At 33.6% G+C, this 15,049-nt stretch overlaps 1 protein-coding gene and 1 long non-coding RNA gene across 2 annotated transcripts in view; one reads left to right on the forward strand and one right to left on the reverse strand.

The window, feature by feature from the left end:
- LOC146998329 (uncharacterized) overlaps positions 1-15,049 on the reverse strand; it is a 353,123-nt gene that overhangs the window by 72,399 nt on the left and 265,675 nt on the right. The window lies entirely within an intron of this gene.
- The window catches only part of LOC118196637 (uncharacterized), a 189,498-nt gene continuing 176,759 nt past the window's right edge, over positions 2,311-15,049 (forward strand). Inside the window, exon 1 of the long non-coding RNA XR_004759446.2 lies at positions 2,311-2,536. This is a non-coding gene — a long non-coding RNA (uncharacterized LOC118196637). The remainder of the gene's footprint in view (positions 2,537-15,049) is intronic.

Below are 15,049 nucleotides of genomic sequence, written 5' to 3' on the forward strand. Positions count from 1 at the left end.
GCGATTTTAAAACATGAACAACTTAGCTGACTCCGGACATTTAAATCGAAAAAACCAAGAAGAGAAGATTTCCTTTAAAAGAAGAATAACAGAGATAGATATAAGATAGAGAAGAATAATAGAGAAAATAACCTGATAAATAATTATTAGAAAAATTAATTAAAGGTATAAATTTATTCAGAATAATACGATATATGCAATAAAGTAAACTTCTAAAAAGCGGCTTATAAGGTATTTCTCCCGCCTTCTTAGCGTGCCTACGTTGTGTTTTGGTCTGCACGCAGGGCGCGTATTCCAGAGGTCCGTGGTTCGATTCCCGGCAAAGGAATATGTCATTTTTCATGACTCCTACTTCCAACAAAAATACGTAATGTCTCTACAATGGCGCTCGAACTAAAAGTGTGGTAGATAATGATTCTCCACAACTAGGTTTTGGCGATTGGTTTCCCTAAAACTCCAGTCGACCTTTAAAACGGAGAGTATATAAGGTATTTCTCCCGCGTTCTTAGCATGCCTTCGTGGTGTGGCGCTGTTACAGAGGTCCGTGGTTCGATTCCCGGCGAAGGCGTTGCTTATTTTTCATCACCCCTGCTTTAAAAAATAACCTAATATCTCTACCGGGACGCCCAAACTAAAAGGGTGGTGGATGATGATTCTCCACACCCACAATTTGGTGACTGGGTCCGTAAAAACCCCAGTCTCTCTTTAAAAGGGAGGAGTATATAAGGTATATCTCCCGCCTTCTTTGCGTGCCTTCGTGGTGTAGGGGTCTGCATGCTGGGCGTGTACCCCAGAGGGCCGTGGTTCGATCCCCGGCGAAGGCGTTTCTCATTCTTCATGACTCCTGTTTCCAAAAAATATCTAATGTCTCTAGAGGTTCTTTTCCTTTAAAACGTTCTCCACGAAGATATGTCTACCTTTAGACCAGAGTTTCTTAAACGGTGCGTCGCGATCCCTATGGGGGTCGCGGGACCTGCAGCAGGAGGTCTCCAAAAATTTTAGCAGTTTTGATATTTCTTTAACTTATTATAATAATTTTACAGTTACCAAATATTTTTATACAATGTGTATGAAAATAGATAAAAATAAGACAATAAAGCAAATAGAAAACGAAAACGTTTCGACGCATTCTTTTATATAACTGTTCATTTTACCTACTTTGCACGTAACGCTGTCATTTCGTCTGTTACTTATTTAAAATTTTCACATTGTTCTATGTCTTAAATTTAGAAATTAAAGTTAATGACCTAAAACTGCAATAATATATATTAGTACAAGTGAAAAAATTGACAATTTCACTAACGCGTGTGTCGGATTTGCGCAACGCTTATGGTGATACCACAAAATTTTCGTAAATATTATGGGGTCTAGGGGTCGGGAAAAAATCTCAGTGGTAAAAAGGGGTAGCGAATGAAAAAAAAAAATTATGAAGCCCTGCTTTAGACCCTGCTTACTTTCCGCAGTTTAAATAATTCAGTGCAATAACCTTTACTTCTTTGAAAATTCTAATATTCTGTACAAGCGAATCCTTATGTGTAGCAGTTATTCTAGAAATAACTACTACACATAAGGATTCGGCTTCAAAATGTGGTTTCTTTTACATTTGATTTAACTAAAATACGTCAAATAAGTAAATTCTTAGATTAAAGACAAAACAGATATCTTTTGCCGTAATGGTCATGAAGCTTTTAATAATCGGCAATTTAAAAAGAGTTTGCGCACTTTCTCATATTCTGTGATTTCTCTTATCTGAAAAGCGTAAAAATCCAATTTTTAAACCCATTTTTTTCTCCATTTGAAAGAAACCTTTCCACAGAGCGAACAAATTCACATTCTCACTTAGATTCTTGGTTTCATAATAACAGTAATTATCTTTCCCAAAATTTGGCTTCAACAAAGCATTCAACCATTCTACCGACTTCAATTAAATATGATCTTATTTTTTATCCAACAGCATTTTCTGTCACCCTTAACGATGCTTTTCAAAAAAGTAATTTTGTTATACCTTTCAGTAAAAATCTGTATTTTTATAGGCATGTGTTGTTGAAAGTGTATACACATAACCATGCTTTACTGAAATATTACTTAAGACATGTAAAACAAAATTAACAGACATTATTCTTCCCAAATCATCTGCTCCTTCCCACCCAAACCAAATTCATGTTGTTTCGGTTGACGAACATAAAAAGATAAATCACTATGATTGCTCTTAAAATGTTTACGAAGCGCCCTCTGGTGGCTGATCCTTCCATTAGTTTCCTGATCCTGTCCTACTCCTCTTGGTATTCTCTTAACATTCCCAACCGCCGACGGGCGCTCTTTCCAAAAGCTGCGAAAAGCTATATTTCACTGAACCCCCTCCCCTGTTAAAAACGTTAGCTGGTAGCAGCGCGTGTATTTTAAGTGAGTTTTACGAGTTGTTTATTTTTACTTTTTTGAAGATGATAAATGTATTGTTTTTTTCCTTGGTTCTTTGAGCTATTTACGGAGGAATCGCAAAAAAAAAAAAAAAGAAAAGAAATTTTCCAGGGAAGAGGTAAGTTTAGCTAGTTTTGGTCTGAAATTATTTTACCTCTTTTGCTGGTAAACTAAACTGAAAATACTTTGAAATCTTTCTTAAATAGATAAATTCATAAATGTATCACTTAATTTGTAAATTACATGATATACGTTCTTCGCAAGATTAAGCATGTGCAAGCGTGGGAGTGTATAGTTTCGACTTTTCCAACTTAAAATTAAACCTTTAGCATGGGTTTAAAACTGGGCTATTAATAATTTACTTCAAGAAATATAATAATTTACATTTGTTCTGATGATTCAGTGTTGTTAAATGGATGTTTGAATTATTATGCATTATTACAGATGCTTTAGAGACAGATCCTGTATGTTGAGATACATTAATATATCATGTAACTCTATCAATATATAAAGCTATTTATTTTGAATATAAGTAAACAGTCAGTTAATTATTGATTGTGTAGGCTACGTTTTGCATGCTTGTACAATATATTTTTGCAAAACCTTTGGTTCTCTCAGTAAAATTATTTATATTTCCATATTTTGGAAACGTATTATTTTATTTAAAAATATGAATATAAAATTCGCAACAATCCTAAAAGAAATTAGATAAAATAGAATGTAAAGGGTAAAATCTGTTGTCAATGTTACGTTACCTTTGTTGAGAATTCTTTAAAAAAACTGATTATGTAAGGGTTAAAATTTAGGAAAAAAATTTAACTTAATTTGGCATAGAATTTGAACAACTTCTATCAATTCCATATATCTTAAGTTGGTTTAATTTTAAGATGGTTTATTTTTAACCCAAAAGGGCGTTAGCCCAGAAGGAATATTTGTCTCGAAATGGAATTTTTGCGTTGATTCACTCTAAACGGCTGTATCATGTCCAAAACTGTGGACACCAAATATTATCGCTTTGTACTAAAGCCCCTTTGGGCTTTAGTACAAATGCTCTCGAAACGTGTACATATATGTAAATGAAACAATCATCTCTGTGGGGGTAATATCAAATCTGAATTTTTTTTTTACCACTTTGTTTAATCCATTTAAAGAAATTATATAACGAAGAATCTGCATGAATGAATGTATGCGTCTCGGATTGTGGAAAAACAACGATACCTAGAGTCATTAAATTTTGAATAACGTAGCCCTCCAACTGAATATAGGCACTTGGAAGATCGAATCTTGAATTTCGTATGTTTTTATTATCTATTTTAACTTATAAACTTTAACGAGGTTTTGTAAAGAAACTCAAAGATTTCAAACTGAGCAGTGACAGCATACTGAGCGGAATAAAACGTTTTTATCTCCTGCACGCGAGACTCTCTATTGGAAGTTCTAAAGATATGCTGTTTTTAAATATTTTAAGTCCAAAGGGGCTTTAGTACAAATGCTCTCGAAGCGTGTACATATACGTAAATGAAACAATCGCCTCTTTGGGGGTAATATCAAATCTGAAAAAAAAAAATTTTTTTTCACCACTTTGTTTAATTCTTTATCTTTTTATATGTTTGGGTAAGAAATTTAATTAATTTTAACTCACTTATTCGCATAGTTTTCTTATTTTTCAGATAAATGGGTCTGTGATGAGAATTTTTTAGCTCTACGTAGATATATTCAAAGTTTGATTTTTAACTTTTTACATGCTCATTTTTAATTTACCATCTTAGACTTCCAAGTTTTACACCTTTGGATTGACTGATTGAGAATCAATATTCTAAACAACTCTTTCATACAATTTCTGCATTAATTTATTGAATTTTGGCGACTAAAAATTGTTCTACCTTTCTTGTCTACTGTGCAGTGATTTTTATGGATTTTAAAATAAAAGTGTTTAATTCAGTGCTAGCAATCCTATATTTTAAGTGATTGTTAGATCCTGCTTCTAAATCAAACAGTAATGCTAACGAACTGAATGTTAATAATATAAAGTACATTTCAAAGAATTTAAAGAGATTCTCGAATAAATAATATTACAAGCATACTTTGTTCCTAGAAGGAGTACCCTTCTTTGCTGAGTGAAGCAAATAACAGTTACCTTGCATTCAGAGTTCAGAGGTATTCCTTATCAGTTTTTGTAGCTTTTCCACATTCAACTATTGTGATTAAAAAGTATCGGAAATAATTTACTGAAACTGCGCGAATGCAAGATTCCTTGGAAAGCTTTTTCATTGTCCTTGCGACTTTCATTAACATCAGCAATAAACGGTATACCTATTTCTTTAAATATTCGAAAACTAATGCTTTGAAATATTTAAAACATAAACATCTTTTCAAAATTTCTTAAAATGTTGAATATGATTATACAAACAACATCTATTAAACTTCGATTTAGCAATCTATTTCTGCTGTAAAAACAGTTGAAATTTTGCGAAAAGCCTTTAACGACAATATCTTATTTTAAAAAACTGTATCTTTGAGTAGTATTAAAAATATTGGAGGTGTTAATGTCACAAGAATCACCGCAATATTCAAAAATTACAAGATAAATTTCGAAGATTAAAATATACAATCTTCTTCATCATCTGCATACTTGCAACTGACGAAGAAGAAGCTTGTGCTCAGGTATTACGAAATTTAAGGAAGGCACAGAATGCGTTTAATATGATACACTGTCTGATATACCATCCACTTCAACTAATGAGAAAACGTTGTTGAAGTCAGAGATTTTGTGCGTAGGAAATGCTCTTTAATTATTAGGGACGGCTTTGAACGAACTGAATTTAACATTTACATTATAACCAACAATTGTGAAAGTTTTTTTACGTTCGCGTCATTTTTTTCCCTCATGTTATTCCAAAAATATGAATTTTTCCCAAAATTATCAATGTATTCAAGTGACCGTAGAAATATTTATTAAAGCTACTCCTTCGTAAACGCAGTATTACATGTCGAGAACATGGACACACGTTGTTTGTATAGAAACAAGTCGATAGTTAAGCGATGGTGATCAAATGTTGAAGCAATGTTCAAAATATCATGCTAAATTTATTCGAAAAATTAAGGTAACGTTGACTCTGTTCTTCGATGTTCGTCGTGTTGTGCAATATAAATTTTTACCTGTTCTTGAAGTTCTTCACAAAAAATAATTTTGAAATATATTTTGAAAAATAAGAAAAACGTTGTACAATTTGCACAAAGAATGGGACAATTCCATACCTCACGTTCCACCAATTCAGAAAATGAGCATTTTTTGCCTTTTCAATTCGTTACTTAAATCGGATGTACTCACAAGGGATAGCTGAGTTACTCCACCCACAAAAGACATTCTATTCTTGAATTTTTATTTGCTCATCATGAATCAGTCCTTCAATAGTTAATTTTAGAAATATTTTCGCCGCTCAACCGGTGTAATGGTTAGCGTCGCTGACTGACGTGCTGAAGGTCCCGAGTTCGAATCCCGGAGAAGGCATGGATGTTTGTAAATGTATAGTGTCCATGCGGCATGAGGGCACTCTAAATATGCTGCAATCAGAACGTCCTCTCGAAAGGTTGGTGGTAGGGAAAGAAGGAGTTGGAGACCCTTGGACACGTGTACCCGGGGTGTTCTCCATCAAAACTGGGGGGGGGGCGGTTGGAACTGAGCTAAGTCGTCTGGTCACCTGTATGGTGCTCAAGGTTATTGCCAATGACAGCCGTATCTTGCGTTCCTTGCCACGAGGAATTTCGTGGGCTTGGGCTGACTATAGGTCAGACAAATAAGCATTAATCAGCAACAGCAACAACAGAAGTGTTTTCTTTCAATAGTACCTGCCAGCAACAGGTGCGACTTTGATTCTTTGCATATTCTAATGTTCAGCGGGAGTTTATCCCGCTCTTGGGAAAGTCTCACGAAATCTCATAAACGGCCTCACTCTTGAAAATGCTTATCATTCTTAGCCGTGAGAACAAAAAGATATAAAAAAAGAGACACTTTGTTTCTATTTTCTTACTGACGGCTGAGGGAGCACAGAAAAACTGGCTAACTACAATTATTCGATGTGACAGATCTGGTGTTATTTTCCCATCACGTGACCACTAATGACTTTACAAATGCAATTTCAACAAAACAATTCAGTAACATATGCACAGTATATGCTAAGGTATTATATCAAAACTATGCAAAAGTTCTGTATAATTTTTCTATCAAAATTGACAAGAATCTGAAGGACAGATCTAGAGCCTAAGAGGATGATGACCTCGGAAAAAGAGGTCCTACGAGATCAGTTACAAGGCCTTGTGAACTGCTTCTAATTTACTATCAAAACCAGTGGTGTTAACACCGATTGCTTTATAAAGCACTTGCTGTATACAATAGCTCTAGTGCCTATGTCCCTGTCCTTCATTGAATCATCAGTGTATAGGATTCCACTGATTGTACGGAACAACTCTGAGTATTTTCAAATGCAACTGAACGGGTTGAAGAATCACGCGCTTCTTTGTAAACTTTAGAGGCAACGACAAGATTCACCTTTACGTTATTAATATCTAGACAAGCCGATGTCTCCATTAAAATGTCATATCCAATGAAACTAGGGTCTTTTGTAATAAGGTAGCTATTTTGGTTGAATCTACATTTCCAGGATGTTAGAAGTTGCCATTATAAGGGAGTCTCCAAATATTTTCTAAACAAAATATTATAGCACTTTTTCGAATCTCGTGTTTTCTAAGGTTAGGTTAGTTAGCTACTGCATGACAGAAATATTTTACAATTATATGATAAATCATCTATTAAGATTAATGTAAAGAGTGTCTTTCATGATGAATCAAATATATTTTTGCATCAAAATCTGCCGCAAAAGCATCTCTTCCTTAGCAGGTATTAAAACGTCCGCCATAACATCAGTGCTTTAGTTAGGTAAATAGCCATCATGTGCTTTTTCATAATTGATTGAATAAACAAACAAACAAATCCTCGTTAGCCTTCCCAAATAACGCAGTAAACCATAGTATAAATGACTCATAAATGATTCATTTCCTCTTTGAAACATTTGACATAGCTAACTATTATCTTTACCTCTTATATACACTGATTAACGAAAAATCATAAAAATGACATTTACTCAAAACGTTACATGTAGAATTTAATGAAACTGACCCACAATTTACAACACATAAAATGACATAAAATAACATGAAAAGAAATTATAAGACAATTATTATGTTATAGAAATTAGCATATGAATAAAACGAACAAATCGGATGTGGCTGTTTCGTATAAGATTTTACTTCCTTAACCAAGTATTCTCTCCCATAGAAGCAATAGAGCATATACAGCGATGCTGCCAGTTATGCGGTCTTTCAGTTCTGTATGAAGTAACAGCTATTAATCCTGAAAACATTTGCAAGCGTGGTAAGGGTCTAAAGAGGAGGACTGAGAGTATCTATACGTCTTCCTAAAGCATCCCAAGCATTCTCCATAGTATTCAGGCCTAGTGATAGAGCTGGCCTAATCATGCGCTAAACTGTTTGCTTATGAAGATAATCATCCACGATGCAAGCCCTGTGAGGTCTAACGTTGTCGTCGTAGAGCAGAAAATCATAACCTATTGCCCCAGCTTAAGACAGCCCATAAGCCCTCTATTGGGCAGAGTATTCACAGTTCATTTAACGTGGAAAGACATCGGGGTATGTGCGTTTACCCATAGAGATACCACCCCAAACATAGACGTGCCCACCTCAAAACTTCTCTTCTGTGAAGTGACGTGAGCGATGGGAAAATGGCTCGTGCCTCGCGTATAGACCTCCTTCTTGAAGCCTGTTACGCACAGTTGAGGTTCACACCAACTTTCTGGTATCTACAGCAAGGAAGGGTCTAAGTTGGGTCGAGTGTTATGGTTCTGTTCTTTCATATGCATAACAACAAATATCGGTCATCGACGCTCGTCGTAGCGTTTTTCTGTCCTTGGCTGATCCTCAAGGATGCCTACTCTGTGGTTAAAAGTTGTTGCTAAAGCTTATGAACCACAGAACGACTCACATTTAGCCATCTGGCCAATTCTGTCTGACTTTGCCCTGCCTCTTGTCTCCAAATACTCTCCATCGCAGGTCTTCGGTAAAATGATGTCTGGATACGAACTGGCTGTTCTATACTTCTTAATATCACAGCGAAATTTTCCAGCTTGCTCTCAAATACGCAATTTTATGCTCATCATTCCGACTGCTGAGCCACTAATTTGCATATAGAAGTTTCACTCGGCAACTCTTCTTTAAACCCACAGAATGGCTCATTTTTCAACGAGTTCTCTGTTTTTGTGATTTTGCCTTAATTTTTGGAAATCGGTGTATGTAAAATATGAGATAAAGTACATTTATTATTCTATAATATGCAGAGCACTTTATGTCTACTTATATTTTAGTTAGCCCTTCCTACCATTAACTAATGTTTTGTTATATTTATGGAAATAGTGCATAGTTTGCTACTTTAAATCTAAAATTTTATTTCAATAACTATCGATTAAACTTAACTTATTTCTGCTGGTCTGTTTTATATTTTTGCGTGTCACTTTAAAGAAAAATGTGGTTGTTTTTGTTATGACTAAACTAGTTTGACAGATATCAGAACAAGACCATGAAATTTTATGAGGCAAGATTGCGTCTCTGATTGGCAAGAGCTTTAGGCATCGTACAGGTGACAGTATGACTTTGTTCAGTTTGCTTCCAGTTTCGAAAAAGAGCACCCCGTAACTCCACCGAGGAGCCTTCCAGCCTAAGGCGAAAACCTGAACGGAATAATGCCTGCTCGATAGAAAATGCTCTAACCAATAGCTTTCCACAGATGAATGTATTTAATCAGTGGTCATTTGTTGCGCAGTTAGAGAAACAGAAACTAAGATATCTTGCCTATAATGCACCGAATAATTCATTTTAGAAGTAGTAACCTTTATACTGTATATATATACCACCTCCTTGCCCGGCCTTTATTTTCGCAATTATTGGTTCTAGTCATATACTTACAATTACAGAAGTGCTTTAAATGAGGAAAATATTCATGTTTGGGCTGACAAAATTTTCTTAGAAAAAATTCATTTGGGCAAATAATGAAATCTCATTTGTCTGGTTTGGTTTCTTGGGAGACTGGACAGGAGTTAAGCTACTAGATTAAAATACAAATTATTTAAAAGGAGTAGCTATTGACAGGGGCTTTTCACCCAACATTATTAACTTAGCAGTTAAAGAATTCTCATCTCAGCGCACCAAAAGACACACTCTTTGTTTTAGGAGATTATAAGAATTGTGTTCTCATTCCCTTCTTTCCATCAATTACCTATAAAATTGCACGTATTTTACAGAAATTTAACTTTCGAGTCGTTTATTCTCCCATAAATATAATTCCGAATTCCATACTCAACGACCCCATTCCTGATACGAATTCCTGGGAATTTCCTTAAAATTTCTTGTTAAGGAACATGAGGCATATGTTAGAAAAAAGAAAACACAGAAGTTGCCCAGCATTGTTGGTCCAAAAATCACAATTTCAATTTTTCTGAAGCCAAAATTATTCAAGAAACACTTTCCATTGGTGAATTAGATTTTCTAGAGGCATTTTACATACACAAAAATCTTTCTGTTCTAGTTAACAAAGCTAATTCTAATCCATCTTTACCTTCAGCCTTTAAGGAAATTATGTTTTAGTTCTCGTTTCTGCAATAGATGGAGCCAGTAGCTTGACTCCTGTCTAGTCTTTCTTATCTTATCTAATCACTATATCTTATCTCGTTCATTTGCGCTTTTGGAGCTGAGGATGATGGTTCGGTAAACCATCGAAACTAGTCCTGTGAAAATTTGAAAATACAACGCTGATTTTTGTTATTTGACTTCTAAATTAATACTTGTTCGGCGTGTTATTGTAATTTAGGTTTATTTCGGAGAAGGAAACATGGTAAAGCAACGATGCCCTCACCGAGATGGCAACTCCAGACCTAGTCCTGTGAAAACTAGTCGTGTGAAAATTAACTAGTCTATAGTATTACAGTAAAATAAATTTTCTCTGCGACTTTATTTCAGTACATCAGATCATAAACAGAGTCTAGTTATACTTTACTTGAAGTTATGATTGAAAAAATTAGAATTCGCTATGATGGATCCTGAGCGCTTAAAACGTAAAGCAGTGATTTCTGAATTTGTAGTAACTTGAAATGTTATTTAAAGATATTTATATTTTACGACAAAAACTAGAATTTTGTTTTTTAATTCAAGCAGCATGCAGTATTTGCAGAAAAAGGATAACTTTAAAAATAATTTTAAAAAATACCATGCACTTTCTGATGACACCACTATATTTCCGAATCATTTTAAAAGATACTAAAAAGACCGAGTTTCGAGAATAGTTGTTACAGTCTTGCCCGTCGTTTCTCCTTTTTCGGAAAGATGGCAAGCCAGAGGAGGAAAAAAATCAATCTTATGGTTTATCTATTTTTTTTTTTTGATAAGAAACGGTAATAGTTCCCTTCACCACAAACAGTCTACTCCTAGCAAATGATTTAGCTAAAAATAAATCTAAAGAACCTTTTCTACAACAAACAGGACGAGCTACACATAAGAGATATTTTCAACTCATTACTCAGAGTCTCTTTGCCTTTTCTGATCCTCTAGGAAAAAGATGGGAGTAAAAGGAGATTGTAAAGGAAGATGTTCGAGATCATTTTTTTTTCTTGACAAACTGTTATCAATTTTTTATTGGAAACTAAATAAAAAAAAAAAAAAAAAAACATCTGAAAGCTTCCGGATTTTACATTACGCCCAAAGGGGCGTTTCGTAACGTTTTGGTGTTACCTTTATTTATTGAATATCATGTTCTTCGCACTTAAACCATAAAATTTAGTTCAACAGAAATTTGGCAAAATAATTTTAAAATCAGCATATCTTTAGAACTTCCGATACACAATCTCGCGTACTGGATATATATATATTTTCCGTACAGTGTTTCCATTGCTCGCTTTGAAATCGTTGAGTTTTTTAATCCAAAATTTGTTAAAGTTTTATAGCATATGAAATAGATAATAAAACGAATTCCAGATTCCAATTTTCGGCTTCCAGATGCCCATATTCGGGTGATCTATGTTATTCAGAATTTGATGGCTCTAGGTACCATTGTTTTATCACAATGTGAGAAACATACGTACATTTATGCAGATTCTTCATTATTTAATTTCTTTAAATGTAATACAGGGCTCTAATATTTGGTGGGAACAATTATTTAAGAAGTTATTCGCCGTTTATAGTGAATCAACACAAAATTCCAGAACGAAATTAAGAGCCCTTCTGGGCTAACTCCCTTTGGTCTAAAAGTAAGTGAAATATAAAATTCCCAGATGAAAAATTAAAAAGTGATTCTTTAAGTATAATATGAACCTATATTTTAGAATTTTGATAGAAAATATCTGTATGTGAATGTGATTTAGTAATGTGTTATGTAAATATAAATTAGTTGTTTCCTTTAAATTAGTATATTTGTATATAATACGTTGCCTTTTACATTTCTGTATTATTTTTATGCGAATTCTTGTGAAGCCCCCTTGTTGCTCAGAAAGAAATATTTTTGCCCATTAATACTCATTTTACTGTTCCCAGAATGTTTTGAGAAATATTATCGAATTCATTTTCATGATACCTTAAAGTGGCAAATAGTAATCGGGAGGAGATCGAAGATAACACTGATAACCTACATCATAAAATAATGTGCTCTTCTGTTTATTTGAATTCTTGCCGCCTGGGGTAAATTTTATTCCAACGCATATGCTTATGGATAAATATGCTAAATTAAAATAAAAAATTAAAAAATGGCATTAAAATTTTTTTGTACAGGATCAAACTCTTAAAGATAAGAGTCGCAGATGGAAAAGAATCTAGAATCATTTTCCTTCACTTACCTCGGCAAATATATCCACTGAGCGAAACATTATATCTTTAATTATATTACGCGCGCTCTTGAGTATAGCTAATTCTCAGAATGCTGCCGTTCGACAAAATGTAAGAACTTTAATTTATGTTTAAAATTTAAGCACTGTCCTTTTAAAACAAACTGAGCGATTTAAAAATAGTAAATACATACCTTGATAACATAAATCTTTATTTGACGTTTTTAAAAAATTTAATGTATTTGGTAATTAAAATGCATTTAATGTACAACTTATCGCAGTAATTTTTATAAATTCATTTTAAGTTTTATTGCTGTTACTGTAATTCTAACTCCATACGTTCACTATGAGGTAGAGTTTCTTAGCCCAAAATGGCAATTTGCCCAGAAAGGTTATTAATTTCGTTTTCGTATTTTGGGTTGTCCACTATAAAACAGCGTTACACTTTTCAGATTGTTGCCACCAAAAATTAGAGCCCTGCATTATATTTAAAGAAATTAAATAATGAAGAAGCAGTATGAATGTATGTATGCTTCTCGAACTGTGATAAAACAACGGTACCTAAAGACGTCAAATTTTGAAAAACGTAGTCTTCTACTCAAATATGGGCGTATGGAAGCACAAATTTTGGATTTGTTTTATTATTTCGTTCATATTTTGTAAAGCTTTAACGAATTTTTGATTAATAAACTCAACGATTTCAAAGTGAGTAATGGCAACACTGTACGTAAAAAAAAAAACATGTTTATGTAAAGCGCGCGAGACTCTGTATCTGAAATTCTAAAAAAAATGCTCTTTTTAAATATTTTATCATATTACTATTTATGTGCTAGGTACGAAGAACATGATATTTAATAATTAAAAGTGATACATAAAACTTTTTAAAAAAACGCTCTTTCGACGTAATATAAAATGTGAAAGCAATCAGTTTTTTTATTTTTTATTTATTTATCTATTTTTTGACATTTCGCATTTTTTGCTTCTCAAAACGTTTAAAAGGTAAGCTCTTCTTTGAGATTCTAGACCGTAATCTGATTGTTTTGCCCTCTTTCCTCAATAAAAATTTTGACAAAAACATATTGAGAAGCTGATTTACAAAAAGCTATTGTGGAATTGTTACTATACATTCGGTGAACGTTTTCGGAATTTGATTAAAAATGTACAGCTAGTTAAAAATTGAGGGAAGAACACAATTTAAAAATCGTGTGAAATCATATTTTTGTTTCTAAATACGAAATCTCTGCTGTGTTTGATGTTTGTTATTCTTCCTGATAGTTGTAATCAGCATTAAAATTTTTTCCATTGGAATTTTTGCAGCAGTTCCATCGGTTGCTCGAGATGCCAGTCAGTTTATATTTCATTCAGTATATGAGGTTAATATGAAGCAATTTCCTTTAAAAATTGTTCCTCGAAGGCATCCTTTCCGTAGGTTGTAAGTGCCTTTTATAATCTAAATACTCTATTCAAATTTGATTTCATTTGTTCCAAATCTGCCATTCTAAGTAAAATGCGATATACGAGTAATTTTGTTCTTTCGTTACCTATGCACTTGAAGCGTGTTGATGTAAGTTCTCTGTTAAGTCCTTAACAGTTACAGATATTGCCTCTCGTAGCAAATCATTAACAGATGCGACAGACTTTAAAATTTCTCAAAGAAATATCCACTTAATTTTTTATGTAATATTACGCTTATGTTTTATGTAATATTACGCTTATGTCTTTCTGTTACTAAAATTAGATCCAGTTTATTAATTACGTGTTGAGCTATTTAAAAAAAAATGAAACATTTCTTTGAGAAAATTTACATATTCTTCATCACGCAACATTCTTAACCTCTCGATACAACATTCATTCTTCCTCTGTGAATATTATTCAAAAAACATTTGATGCGCACACCACATGACTATCTTGTGCAATCTATTAAATTATACACGATTTTTGCTGCACTTTATTAAAAATTACTTCCTCGAATTACTTTAACTTAATTAACAGATCCCTCCAGGCAAGTTGAAAATGACATCAAAATATGCCCAATTTGAAATTATGTATCCCGATTAAATTTTGTCGTACGGGGGAAACACTTATACTTTTATTTCATCATTATGAGTATAAAAGTTTCCTAAATATCAAAAATGTACTCAAAGTATACTTTTCTCATACCGTAAAAAATTTCCAAAGTGTACTACGAGCCGGGAGCCTGTACTGAAAGTTAGATTTCGTTATTTCCTAAAAAGTACTTTTTTTTAATTTGACATCGCGGAAAGATATATATTAATGTCATGTAAAACACTTTAGTTGGAAATATATGATTACTAAAAACAATTGTAGAATTAAGGGCTGGATAATGACTGTTAAACCGGATAAGAGGAGGGCATTTTCTCTCGCTCTCGTTTTGTATATATATATATATATGTATGTATATATACAGGGTGTTCGGGATAAATTTGGCAGTTTCGTAAGGAAAAAGAAAATCCGCTTGTATGAGTAGTAGCGAAGGTCTTCCTTGAGTGCAAGTTTCATAGTAGAGGCTGCAACATTCATTTCACGTGACAAAGTCCGAATTCCAATGCCAGGGTTCTTCAACACTTGTTCCTGCAGATTTGCGAGGAATTCTGCCGTACGAACGCAATCAGATAATCTGCTAAAGATCTTTCTTGCACGTAGTCACTATTGCAAGTCTCTAGTTCATGCCT

Source organism: Stegodyphus dumicola, chromosome 3 (assembly GCF_044657685.1).
Source record: "Stegodyphus dumicola isolate Sdum_Otavi_A_Nest chromosome 3, ASM4465768v1".
In the NCBI taxonomy this organism is placed as follows: Eukaryota; Metazoa; Arthropoda; class Arachnida; order Araneae; family Eresidae; genus Stegodyphus; species Stegodyphus dumicola.